The sequence below is a fragment of the Nannobrachium achirus genome (assembly GCF_963921795.1).
Source record: "Nannobrachium achirus genome assembly, chromosome: 18".
Lineage (NCBI taxonomy): Eukaryota > Metazoa > Chordata > Actinopteri > Myctophiformes > Myctophidae > Nannobrachium > Nannobrachium achirus.
Window position 1 is genome coordinate 59,138,912 of NC_137825.1, and position 14,546 is coordinate 59,153,457.

The 14,546-nt window shown below is 40.0% G+C and overlaps 1 protein-coding gene across 1 annotated transcript in view; it reads left to right on the plus strand.

The window, feature by feature from the left end:
• LOC308303563 (MMS19 nucleotide excision repair protein homolog) overlaps positions 1 to 14,546 on the plus strand; it is a gene marked incomplete at its 5' end in the record, with an annotated part of 89,914 nt that overhangs the window by 68,843 nt on the left and 6,525 nt on the right. The window lies entirely within an intron of this gene.

Consider the following 14,546-nt stretch of genomic DNA (forward strand, 5'->3'; position numbering starts at 1 on the left):
ACATGCAAAGTTACACGTTCATGGCATTTGGCAAAGATGTGGAGGGTTAGTCAAAGTATCACTGAAACCAATTTTATTCCAATCGGCCAAAGGGGGGCGCTATACGAAGCGTCTGAAAATTCAAACTTCAAACGGGCATAAGTCATGACTCGTTTCGTTTGAAGACATGCAACTTGTTACACGCGTGCTTTGACTCAAGCGGAAGACATCTGTGTCGTTGTTAAGTAAGCTCCGCCCTGCGATTTTCCGCCATTTTGAGCAGTTTGTAAAACGCGTAAACCCGCTTTTATTCTGGAATTTTCGCGTCACGTGCACAAAACTTTTTTTACGTGAACTTTGGACCGATATCTAAAGATCTGTCAGATCGGATTTCTTTAACATTGAAACATGCTTTTTTAAATAATTCAAACAATATTGCATTTTTATGCAAATTATTCTTCTGCCTCTAAAACATACATGCAAAGTCACATTTTCATGACAAAATAGTGTAGAGGGTTAGTTCAAATATCACTGAAACCAATCTTACCCCAAATGGCCAAAGGGGGGCGCTATATCATTTTGAGCAGTTTGTAAAACGCTTAAACCCGTTTTTATTCTAGGATTTTTTTTGCAATTTGCATGAAACATTCTACACGCAATCTAAGGACCTTTATCTAACATGCCTATGAAGTGCACACAAAAAATGTTTAAAATAATAATAATAAATATAGCTGCAAGCTGCGATAAAGTGTCCAAAGCCAAAAACACCTCAAATCATGAACACAGCCTGGGATGTGCGTGAAATCTTGCAAGCACATTCCCAATAGGTCAAGGAACAGATACCAACCTTCTCACATTGGCCTGTTATAGCGCCACCAGCGGGTCAACTTTTGCACAACACATTTTTGGAACAAAATGGACCAATCTTTGACGTCAGTAACGTCAAAGAGAGCACTGCCTGCGATCTTGACATTTTGTGCTTTTATAGCCATTGTTTTCTGGCTTGAAGCGAGCCCACAATTGTTTCGAAGGAACAATATTTTCTAGTGACAATATCTAACCGTCATATCAAGTTCTCCTCAAAACTTCGGTTCCTTTCTACTCCTACATACTTAGACAGAAAATGAAAATAAAAACATCAATGTGTTCAGCTTACAGTGGCGAAGTGTGCTATTATTTTTTACAGCAATCGGCCAAATGGTGGCGCTGTAGGAAGCCTTCGAAAGTGCGAACTTTGAACAGATAGAGCTCATGCTCTGTTATACGTACAGTCATGAAACCTGTATACACATATGCGTCTCCTCATGCCGAACAACTTTTACCCTCTAACTTTTGACCTCTGACCTTTAGATCCCCCAGAATTTTGAATTATATAAAAAACAGTAAAAATCTATCTCCTCCTGGGATTTTTGCGTTACGCGCACAAAACTTTTTTCACATGAACTTTGGACCAATACGGTCAAACTAGTCTGGTCGGATTTCTTTTAAAGTGAAATATATTTTTTTAATAATTCAATAAATATTGCGGTTTTATGCAAATTATTCTTCGGCCTCTAAATCATACATGCAAAGTTACACGTTCATGGCTTTTGGCAAAGATGTGGAGGGTTAGTCAAAGTATCACTGAAACCAATTTTATTCCAATCGGCCAAAGGGGGGCGCTATACGAAGCGTCTGAAAATTCAAACTTCAAACGGGCATAAGTCATGACTCGTTTTGTTTGAAGACATGCAACTTGTTACACGCATGCTTTGACTCAAGCGGAAGACATCTGTGTCGTTGTTAAGTAAGCTCCGCCCTTCAATTTTCCGCCATTTTGAGCAGTTTGTAAAACGCGTAAACCCGCTTTTATTCTGGAATTTTCGCGTCACGTGCACAAAACTTTTTTTACGTGAACTTTGGACCGATATCTAAAGATCTGTCAGATCGGATTTCTTTAACATTGAAACATGCTTTTTTTAAATAATTCAAACAATATTGCATTTTTATGCAAATTATTCTTCTGCCTCTAAAACAGTATGCAAAGTCACATTTTCATGACAAAATAGTGTAGAGGGTTAGTTCAAATATCACTGAAACCAATCTTACCCCAAATGGCCAAAGGGGGGCGCTATATCATTTTGAGCAGTTTGTAAAACGCTTAAACCCGTTTTTATTCTAGGATTTTTTTTGCAATTTGCATGAAACATTCTACACGCAATCTAACCACCTTTATCTAACATGCCTATGAAGTGCACACAAAAAAATTATAAAATAATAATAATAAATATAGCTGCAAGCAGCGATAAAGTGGCCAAAGCCAAAAACACCTCAAATCATGAACACAGCCTGGGATGTGCGTGAAATCTTGCAAGCACATTCCCAATAGGTCAAGGAACAGATACCAACCTTCTCACATTGGCCTGTTATAGCGCCACCAGCGGGTCAACTTTTGCACAACACATTTTTGGAACAAAATGGACCAATCTTTGACGTCAGTAACGTCAAAGAGAGCACTGCCTGCGATCTTGACATTTTGTGCTTTTATAGCCATTGTTTTCTGGCTTGAAGCGAGCCCACAATTGTTTCGAAGGAACAATATTTTTCTAGTTTATTTATTTATTTATCTAGTAAGTAGACGGGATTTTCGGTTCCTTTCTACTCCTACATACTTAGTGAGAAAATGAAAATAAAAACATCAATGTGTTCAGCTTACAGTGGCGACGTGTGCTATTACTTTATACAGCAATCGGCCAAATGGTGGCGCTGTAGGAAGCCTTCGAAAGTGCGATCTTTGAACAGGTATAGCTCATGCTGTGTTTTAGGTACAGCCATGAAACCTGTATACACTTATGCGTCTCCTCATGCCGAACAACTTTTACCCTCTAACTTTTGACCTCTGACCTTTAGGTCTCCCACAATTCGGAATTATATGAAAAACAGTAAAAATCTATCTCCTCCTGGGATTTTCGCGTCAAGTGCACACAACTTTTTTCACATGAACTTTGGACCAATACGGTCAGATTGATCAACCAGATTTTTTTTAAAGTGAAATATAATTTTTTAATAATTCAATCAATATTGCGGTTTTATGCAAATGATTCTTCGGCCTCTAAATCATACATGCAAAGTTACACGTTCATGGCATTTGGCAAACATGTAGAGGGTTAGTCAAAGTATCACTGAAAGCAATCTTATTCCGATTGGCCAAAGGGGGGCGCTATACGAAGCGTCTGAAAATTCAAACTTCAAACGGGCATAAGTCATGACTCGTTTTGTTTGAAGACATGCAACTTGTTACACGCGTGCTTTGACTCAAGCGGAAGACATCTGTGTCGTTGTTAAGTAAGCTCCGCCCTTCAATTTTCCGCCATTTTGAGCAGTTTGTAAAACTCGTAAACCCGCTTTTATTCTGGAATTTTCGCGTCACGTGCACAAAACTTTTTTTACGTGAACTTTGGACCGATATCTAAAGATCTTACAGATCGGATTTCTTTAAAATTGAAACGTGCTTTTTTAAATAAATTCAATGAATATTGCAGTTTTATGCAAATTATTCTTCTGCCTCTAAATCATACATGCAAAGTAACATGTTCATGGCATTTGGCAAAGATGTAGAGTGTTAGTCCAAATATCACTAAAACCAATCTTACCCCAATTGGCCAAAGGGGGGCGCTATATCATTTTGAGCAGTTTGTGAAACGCTTAAACCCGTTAGGATTTTTTTTTTTTGCAATTTGCATGAAACATTCTACACACAATCTAAGGACCTTTATCTAATATGCCTATGAAGTGCACACACACAAAAAAATAATAATAATGAATATAGCTGCAAGCAGCGATAAAGTGGCCAAAGCCAAAAACACCTCAAATCATGAACACAGCCTGCAATGTGCGTGAAATCTTGCAAGCACATTCCCAATAGGTCAAGGAACAGATACCACCCTTCTTACATTGGCCTGTTATAGCGCCACCAGCGGGTCAACTTTTGCACAACACATTTTTGGAACAAAATGGACCAATCTTTGACGTCAGTAACGTCAAAGAGAGCACTGCCTGCGATCTTGACATTTTGTACTTTTATAGCCATTGTTTTCTGGCTTGAAGTGAGCCCACAATTGTTTCGAAGGAACAATATTTTTCTAGTGACAATATCTAACCGTCATATCAAGTTCTCCTCAAAACTTCGGTTCCTTTCTACTCCTACATACTTAGACAGAAAATGAAAATAAAAACATCAATGTGTTCAGCTTACAGTGGCGAAGTGTGCTATTATTTTTTACAGCAATCGGCCAAATGGTGGCGCTGTAGGAAGCCTTCGAAAGTGCGAACTTTGAACAGATGGAGCTCATGCTCTGTTATACGTCGTACAGTCATGAAACCTGTATACACGTATGCGTCTCCTCATGCCGAACAACTTTTACGCTCTGACTTTTGACCTCTGACCTTTATATCCCCCAGAATTTTGAATTATATAAAAAACAGTAAAAATCTATCTCCTCCTGGGATTTTTGCATTACGCGCACAAAACTTTTTTCACATGAACTTTGGACCAATACGATCAAACTAGTCTCGGCGGATTTCTTTTAAAGTGAAATATATTTTTTTAATAATTCAATCAATATTGCGGTTTTATGCAAATTATTCTTCGGCCTCTAAATCATACATGCAAAGTTACACGTTCATGGCATTTGGCAAAGATGTGGAGGGTTAGTCAAAGTATCACTGAAACCAATTTTATTCCAATCGGCCAAAGGGGGGCGCTATACGAAGCGTCTGAAAATTCAAACTTCAAACGGGCATAAGTCATGACTCGTTTCGTTTGAAGACATGCAACTTGTTACACGCGTGCTTTGACTCAAGCGGAAGACATCTGTGTCGTTGTTAAGTAAGCTCCGCCCTTCAATTTTCCGCCATTTTGAGCAGTTTGTAAAACGCGTAAACCCGCTTTTATTCTGGAATTTTCGCGTCACATGCACAAAACTTTTTTTACGTGAACTTTGGACCGATATCTAAAGATCTGTCAGATCGGATTTCTTTAACATTGAAACATGCTTTTTTAAATAATTCAAACAATATTGCATTTTTATGCAAATTATTCTTCTGCCTCTAAAACATACTTGCAAAGTCACATTTTCATGACAAAATAGTGTAGAGGGTTAGTTCAAATATCACTGAAACCAATCTTACCCCAAATGGCCAAAGGGGGGCGCTATATCATTTTGAGCAGTTTGTAAAACGCTTAAACCCGTTTTTATTCTAGGTTTTTTTTTGCAATTTGCATGAAACATTCTACACGCAATCTAACCACCTTTATCTAACATGCCTATGAAGTGCACACAAAAAAATTATGAAATAATAATAATAAATATAGCTGCAAGCAGCGATAAAGTGGCCAAAGCCAAAAACACCTCAAATCATGAACACAGCCTGGGATGTGCGTGAAATCTTGCAAGCACATTCCCAATAGGTCAAGGAACGGATACCAACCTTCTCACATTGGCCTGTTATAGCGCCACCAGCGGGTCAACTTTTGCACAACACATTTTTGGAACAAAATGGACCAATCTTTGACGTCAGTAACGTCAAAGAGAGCACTGCCTGCGATCTTGACATTTTGTGCTTTTATAGCCATTGTTTTCTGGCTTGAAGCGAGCCCACAATTGTTTCGAAGGAACAATATTTTTCTAGTGACAATATCTAACCGTCATATCAAGTTCTCCTCAAAACTTCGGTTCCTTTCTACTCCTACATACTTAGTGAGAAAATGAAAATAAAAACATCAATGTGTTCAGCTTACTGTGGCGACGTGTGCTATTACTTTTTACAGCAATCGGCCAAATGGTGGCGCTGTAGGAAGCCTTCGAAAGTGCGAACTTTGAACAGGTATAGCTCATGCTCTGTTATACGTACAGCCATGAAACCTGTATACACGTATGCGTCTCCTCATGCCGAACAACTTTTACGCTCTGACTTTTGACCTCTGACCTTTAGATCCCTCAGAATTTGGAATTATATGAAAAACAGTAAAAATCTATCTCCTCCTGGGATCTTTGCGATACGCGCATGAAACTTTTTTCACATGAACTTTGGACCAATACGGTCAAACTAGTCTCGGCGGATTTCTTTTAAAGTGAAATATATTTTATTAATAATTCAATCAATGTTGCGGTTTTATGCAAATTATTCTTCGGCCTCTAAATCATACATGCAAAGTTACACGTTCATGGCATTTGGCAAAGATGTGGAGGGTTAGTCAAAGTATCACTGAAACCAATTTTATTCCAATCGGACAAAGGGGGGCGCTATACGAAGCGTTTGAAAATTCAAACTTCAAATGGGCATAAGTCATGACTCGTTTCGTTTGAAGACATGCAACTTGTTACACGCGTGCTTTGACTCGAGCGGAAGACATCTGTGTCGTTGTTAAGTAAGCTCCGCCCCCCGATTTTCCGCCATATTGAGCAGTTTGTAAAACGCGTAAACCCGCTTTTATTCTGGAATTTTCGCTCCACGTGCACAAAACTTTTTTTACGTGAACTTTGGACCGATATCTAAAGATCTGTCAGATCGGATTTCTTTAAAATTGAAACATGCTTTTTAAAATAAATTCAATGAATATTGCAGTTTTATGCAAATTATTCTTCTGCCTCTAAATCATACATGCAAAGTAACATGTTCATGGCATTTGGCAAAGATGTAGAGTGTTAGTCCAAATATCACTAAAACCAATCTTACCCCAATTGGCCAAAGGGGGGCGCTATATCATCTTGAGCAGTTTGTGAAACGCTTAAACTCGTTAGGATTTATTTTTGCAATTTGCATGAAACATTCTACACACAATCTAAGGACCTTTATCTAATATGCCTATGAAGTGCGCACACACAAAAAAAATAATAATAATGAATATAGCTGCAAGCAGCGATAAAGTGGCCAAAGCCAAAAACACCTCAAATCATGAACACAGCCTGCAATGTGCGTGAAATCTTGCAAGCACATTCCCAATAGGTCAAGGAGCAGATACCACCCTTCTTACATTGGCCTGTTATAGCGCCACCAGCGGGTCAACTTTTGCACAACACATTTTTGGAACAAAATGGACCGATCTTTGACGTCAGTAACGTCAAAGAGAGCACTGCCTGCGATCTTGACATTTTGTACTTTTATAGCCATTGTTTTCTGGCTTGAAGCGAGCCCACAATTGTTTCGAAGGAACAATATTTTTCTAGTTCAGTCAATAAGATCATTTCGAAGAGATCCACTTTACAACAGTAACAACAGCAGTATAAAGTAAGTGCAACATTTGAAGTCTGGCACACATCATGTCTACTTGTTATCGTATGGCTCTACTGCAGTAGTTCTAAAAAAAATCAAAAATCAATGTCAAGGACCCCCAGTTTGACATATGGATCAGGCTCTTGTCTTAAGTTTAAATGGAACCAAATGGACCCATTAGGGTCCATTTGGTTCCATTTGTACACTCCATTGAGTTACACATACCCAAGGGTTCATTAGGGTCCATTTGGTTCCATTTGTACACTCCCCTGCTGAGTTACACATACCCAAGGGTCCATTTGGTTCCTATCATTTTGCCGAGGACCCCCTAGAACTCCCTCAAGGACCCTTGGGGGTCCCCGGACCCCACTTTGAAAACCAATACTCTATAGTCGCCCTTTGCAATAAAAGCTGATGCTGTGATTATTACCTTTGCTGTCGACAAGCGCGGGGACTTCTGATGGTTCTACTGGGAAAAGTGTTATCCAATCCATTACTGTCGCATTCTTATAAAATCCAAACTTGCGTTTCTCCACTGGAATAACCCATAGTGAATAGTGATGGAACTAGTCTACCACGTTGTTGGTTTGTTTACAAGTCGCTGTGTGTCGCACATGCGAGCGTCATACACGCACCAGTGTGCTATGTCGGAAGTAGCAGATCTATAAGTTTACAACCCATCCACATACAACACCCTGTGGGCTTGTAGATCTGCGGCTTCCCGCAGGACAGTGACTGCAGTACGCGGAAACCCAGCTCTAGCGGAGGACAGAGAAGCAGGCAGCTTTTTCTTTTTTTTCTTTCCATTGCACTGCAGCACTGACTGCTAGCAGCGCTCACTTTTGAAGTAATGATTTGTAACAGTAAACGATGAGTAAGTAAGTTCAGAATTTCACAGCAGGTTAATTATTTAATGCTAAAATCCGATTAATCCGATTAATAACTTTAGGACCGATACATCGACCGATACGGCCGCGATATGGACCGATCCGGGTAAACGCGCATCGATGCGGCCGTATCGCTAGTGTTGAAACCGATAATCGATTCATATCGATTTTTTCCCCCACCCTTAATATATATGTATATATATGTATATATATATATACATATATATATATATATATCCCTCTTTTCCTCCTCTGCCTGTCCCTCTTTTCCTCTGCTCATCTGCCCCTCCCTTCCCTTGCTGGGCTGATTGCCTTGAGTGCCGTCACCTGTACAGGACCAGCTGAGTTGAGTTGGCTGACGAGCTGCTGACACTATAAATTCCTCAGCCCATCTCCAAGCTCACAAACATTTCCAGCTGCTCAGCCTATACAATCCTGTGTGTTCATGTGTTAGTTCAGTGCCATACTAGTGAAAACAGCCGATCTACAAGCTCACTACGCTTTGTTGCTGAGACTATAAAATCCTGTGTGTTCATGTGTTAGTTCAGTGCCATACTAGTTTTCATTGCGGGTCTGGCACGTCCAGGTGACCTGGTCTAGTTTATTAGTGAATACATTTTCCCCATTGACTTGACTGGGGAGAATTCAAATGGTAAGGCGGATTTAATTTGCAAGTGTGACTCGCGTCACATCAACCACACTTGCAATTTCCAATTGCATCTTTTGAATCCTCAAAAATATGCATTGAGGAAACACACTTGATACTAGGGCTGTCACACTTATGACATTTTACATGATGATTAATTGTCACTCAAATAATTGCGATTAACGATTTAATTGTGTTTCTGTCGTTGACAATTACATTTCTGTTTGGCTTGTAGGCTTTGAAGTTGCACATGGCAGATACGACACTTAACCGATAAAAATAAATTATTTGACAACGTTATACTTGAAAAAGAACATTGATAGTGGAAATAGCCGTTCTACAAGCTCACAACGCCTCACAACGCATCGCGGCGCGTTGAGCTTGTACAACGGCTATTTCCACTATTTTTGAAAATGTTTGAAAATATGACAATTTGTCAACATGTAAACGATTATGACGATTATTTCAAAGTAATTGCTATTATGTCAAATAATTGCGATTAGACCATTATTTAATAATTGTGACAGCCCTACTTGATACATGAACCATGTGTCCTGCAGTGTAAAAAAAAAGTAAGGTTGTGAAAGAAGAACTTTAGTTGTCCTGCTAAAAGGATTGGTGGCAGTGAAGTGGATCATACATTATTAACCAGCTGACTTCACTAATTACTTCCATCCTCTGTAGTTAAAGATCTGATGAGCTGACACCTGTGACCTTTTCACCTCTAAGCTTATTATGCTTAACTAAAACTAAATAGCAAGAACTATACGTTAAAGAACATTTTAGTTAACTGATAATGAAATAAAAAACAAAATGAAAAACTGCATTGTGTGCTTACTAAACAAACTAAAACCAACACAAATACTAGGCAAATCCTATGTATTATATATCAACGCAATGTGGACACATTAAGCTGTGGTTATTTATATTCCATGAATATATTGTCCTCCTGATGCTCTCCATATAAAAAAATAAAAAATAAATAAAAAAAAACTCAGTGAATGTACCTTGTGGAGCAGGTAGAACGTTAAACTGACCAGTGGTGTAAAGTAACTAAGTATATTTACTTACATAATGTACTTCAGTACAATTTTGAGGTATCTGTACTTTACTTGAGTATTTCCAATTTCCAATACTTTTACTTCTACTCCATTACATCTCGTATCCAAATATTGTACTTTGTCTTTTACTCCACTACAATTATTTGAAAACTTTAGTACTAGTTACTTTGCAGATAAAAATTATAATATTATAAAACATACATGAACCACTATTGTACCCTATTGTATACTGTGGCTATTTGAACGACGCATTGTGAGCTTGTAGATCTGCTATTTTCAAACATTTAGTGCTTTTACTTTTGGTACTTTAAGTACGTTTTGATGCCAACACTGTTGTACTTTTACTCAAGTATTTATTTTATTCCAGAATTTTACTTGTAACCGAGTATTATTATATTGCAGTATTGATACTTTTACTTAAGTAAACACATGTTTTTACACCAATGAAACTGACACAACGGCATTACTCTCATTACTGCCAGTGTTCTATAGTCCATGTCCAGCCAAGCCTTGCCAGGTCTTGCTGCTTGCCATGTGTTGCTGTATCATAACATAAACTGTCTTGTCTTTGTTGACATACATCTACAGTTGATTTTGTCGACAAATATGTATTGTGGCGGGCTTTTGGTGGTGTCGTAATGGCTGATTTTACACTTGGTTGCATGTTGAAAATAGCTGTTTTGCAGCTATTTTCAGAGTGCAACCAAACATAACATGACTTGTCTTTTAGTTCTGCTGGACCTCTTCTCCACTAGTCCCTCCCTAACATTTTATTCTTGTTTTTATTTGTCGACAAATATGATTAGTCTTAGTTTTAGACATCATAGCTTAGTTTTGTTTTCGTTTTTAGTGTGGAGGGCAACCAGACTATAGTAGAGCCCGACAGATATATCGGTAACGGCGATATATCGGCCGTTTTTAAGATATCGGAGGGGTATCGAACATCGGTGAATTATTTCACCGATGTCCGATGTTTTATACAAGTGACATATTCATTGATAGAGCGTCTTCTGCCTTGTTCAACCAGGCAAACCCAAGCTGCAGTAATATAACTATCCAGCAGAGGGCAATATAACACCCATAAAGGCCGCACTGACTTGAACTGATGACGAGTGTAACATTAATTATGTCACATAATATTATGTGAAAATCCACAAAGGGGACAGGGGGTCCTCGAGGGAGTTCCAGGGGGTCCCCAGCTAAATGATAGTTAGGAACCAAATGTTATGGGTATGTAACTCAGTGTGTACAAATGGAAGAGGTGCAAATGGGTCCATTTGGTTCCATTTTTGCACCGTGATCAGTGAAGGTTTTTGTTTATTGACGTCAGCCAAGCCAACACATGGCGTGGCTAAACCTTGTTGATATAATCCTTTGCAGATATAGGCTTATATGTACTTACTACTTCTTGTCATGTTGGCAGAATGTTTTCTCCATCGATGTTTATGAGACTTTGGGACCGTGGGACGCATCGCAAAAAAAAATCCATTTGATATCCAGACCAGTCCGTATGGAAAAGATATGATAATGATCCATTTGATTCCATAGCCAATCCATCCATATGAAGAAACATGATAATAATCCATATAATATTGAATACGGTCGCTCTACCCAGCAGACGCAGCAGACATCCATTGCTGTAGCAGAAGTTGTACATAGTGCTTATGCTTAGATGTACTGTACATTTAACAAGATGACATTCAAAACGTTTTGATTTGAGACTGGTGTGGTACTGGTAGTGGTTTTATCTGTGGCTCCATGTTTGCACTTTGCAGAGCTGAGCGAGTTTGGGTTAGCATTTAGCAGCTTAGTTTAGCTACTTGGGGAGACAGGCTCCCTGCTGCCTGTTGCTGCTGTGGGATTAGGGACCGTCAACAAATTACAGATAGCAATTTAGAAAAATGCTACATCTCCTAGACAAAAGCACCTGGAATTACCAAATTACACCATAATGTTCTTGGCCCATGGCTACACGATGCACCTTGCACACCATTTATTTTTTGGTCTTTCCATGTGCTTTTGTCAAGGACATGTTGTATTTTTTAAAATTGCAATCTGTAATTTGTTGACGGTCCCTAAAATCCGCGAACGTCTCCATGATGTACAAGCTCTCAGCTTGTCATGCGGCAAGGCGTTGTGGGCTTGTAGATCGTCTATTTTTTTCTTTTTTTTTTGTTAAGCTACTCCACATTACTTTTTGACCTTAAAACAAATTAGTTAGGGTTTCTCGCAGCCCTGCCTGGCTTCATTTATATACTATGCATAATAATAATAATAATGAATAAATCTGTGCAAACTGACAGATATGGATACAGAACCATATAGGCCTATATGCTATATAATGTCTGCGTGGGGGAATATCTCCGCCAGGTCAGGTTGGCGTGTAAAATTCATATAATCAATTGGAATGAAATCTGCTCAAACTGTCTGATATACGGTTACAGAACCATATATAGGCTATATAATGTCTGCGTGGGGGAATATCTCCGCCAGGTCAGGTTGGCCTGTAAAATTCATACAACCAATTGGAATGAAATCTGCTCAAACTGTCTGATATACGGATACAGAACCATATAGGCTATATAATGTCTGGTGGAAACCTTGTATGTAAAAAAAAAAGAAAAAGAAAAAAAAAAAACATTTTTTTTACAAAACATTAAAAAAACACTTTTTTAATGTTTTGTAACAAAAACTTTTTTTTTTTTTTTTTTTTTACAAAACATCGGTATCGTATCGGTATCGGTGTCTAGCACTCTCCAACATCGGGATATCGGTATCGGTCGAAAAATATGGTATCGGTCGGGCTCTAGACTATAGTACCTTTTTCTCTGCCATTTTAAACATAGCCTGAACTCAGCAACTGCCAAATTGTCCTTACCTTTTAACTCATACCTCGCGATCCCCGTAGAAACCGTAGATTTCCCGCTGTACCGCGCTGCCATGCCCGTAGAGCCCGTAAAGTTTAATTAGCTTTAATCATTATGAAAGGATTAAAAGTATTAGCGCAGATTTTCGCTGATTCTGGCTCTTTAGGTCCGCCCCCCTAACTGTATCCGGTCATTTCCGGTCTGGACCGGATCCAGCTTTCCGTATCCAGTCTGAGCCTGGGCCATAGTCCCGCCTCCATTGGTTTACTGTGTAACAGAAGTGGAAGCTACTCGGCGATGGAATGCTCGTTTTTCAATCGGATTTTTGCGTTTGGAAACTTTGATCCAGTCTCTACACGCCTGGATTATGATCCCCGCACATATCGTGCGTTTTGTGCGCGAACGTGTCCACGTGTTACCATAGCGCATGCCTGGCTTTTTTTCAATGTTTTTTCATGTAAACACTGGCGGATAAGCAGGAATACAGCGTGGCAACGGATATGTCTTTTTCAATGGGGTTTTTTGTATTCGAAAGCTTGTCACCGAGTCTACACGTCTACTAGATGAGTCGCGCACAGATTGTGCACGATGCGTGCGCGTGCCCACGCTAAAAGGTAAGGACAATTTGGCAGCTGCTTACTACAGCTATGTTTAAAATGGCAGAGAAATTGTTAACGTGGGCACGTGCACGCATCATGTAACATCTACCAGCGTTGCAGACCGGATCGCAGCTTTAGAAAAAAAACAATCCCATTGGAAAAGGAAATATCCGTTGTTGGGCTGTATCTGCAGCTGTTTACAAAAAAACTAATGTAAAAGGCCGGGGTCATGCTCAAGCTACCTCAACCCTATGTTCCCTCAGCCTTATGTTCCCTCAGCCCTATGTTCCCTCAGCCCTATGTTCCCTCACTCCCTAACAATTTATTATACCCTATGTTCCCTCAACCCTATGTTTCCCCCAGCCCTATGTTCCCTCAATTCCAAAATAGACCCTATGTTCCCTCAGCCCTATGTTCCCTCAATTCCAAAATAGACCCTATGTTCCCTCAGCCCTATGTTCCCTCAACCCAAAAATAGACCCTATGTTCCCTCAGCCCTGATAAGAGACAGACAAGAGCAGTGTCCAAAAAAAAAAAATGTATTTAAAAAAAATTGGCCTGATGGAGGCGCTATATGGGACAGATCCATGTTGATGACATGAGTGTAGACATACTGTGTACCGATTTGCGTGATTTTTGGAAAGAAATTGTAGGAGCAGTGTCCAAAAATGTGTTTTGCAAGAATCGGCCTCATGGTGGCGCTAGAAGAGGGCCATGTGAGAAATGAGGGGTGGGGTCTCCACGCCGCCGAGGCGGACGAATAGGTACCGGCCCCGGCTCTCTTGGTCGCTCCTAGCCCGAGTTACGGCATTTTATGTGCGCTGCAGTGGCGGGGGTCCTCCACTGGGGGCGACACCACTTTTGCATCCGTTCTGAAGCACCAGGAGTCGGTGGTCCCCGGGAATTCCCAGTGAGCAGCCCCGTTGGGGTGGTCATTTGGTAATTTTTGCACATTTGGTCATCTTTTACAACTGGGGGTCCCCTAGGGACCTGGGGGTCCCTGGAGCTCCGGGGGTCCTTGGAGGTTGTAGTTTGGCAGGCAAAGAGTTTGTGTGTAAATTTTGGCATGGATCGGGGCAACGGTGGTGGAGATATGAGTAGGGGGAAAGTGTGACGTGTGACGAGTGACGTGACGGAGGGACAGACAGACGGACGGAGGGACTGACGGCCGGTGGAGGTTTGGATAGTATGAGAGTGTAAGTAAACTGCGACCTACGGTCGTAATTAACCAGGTTAGCATTCACCAGTATCAT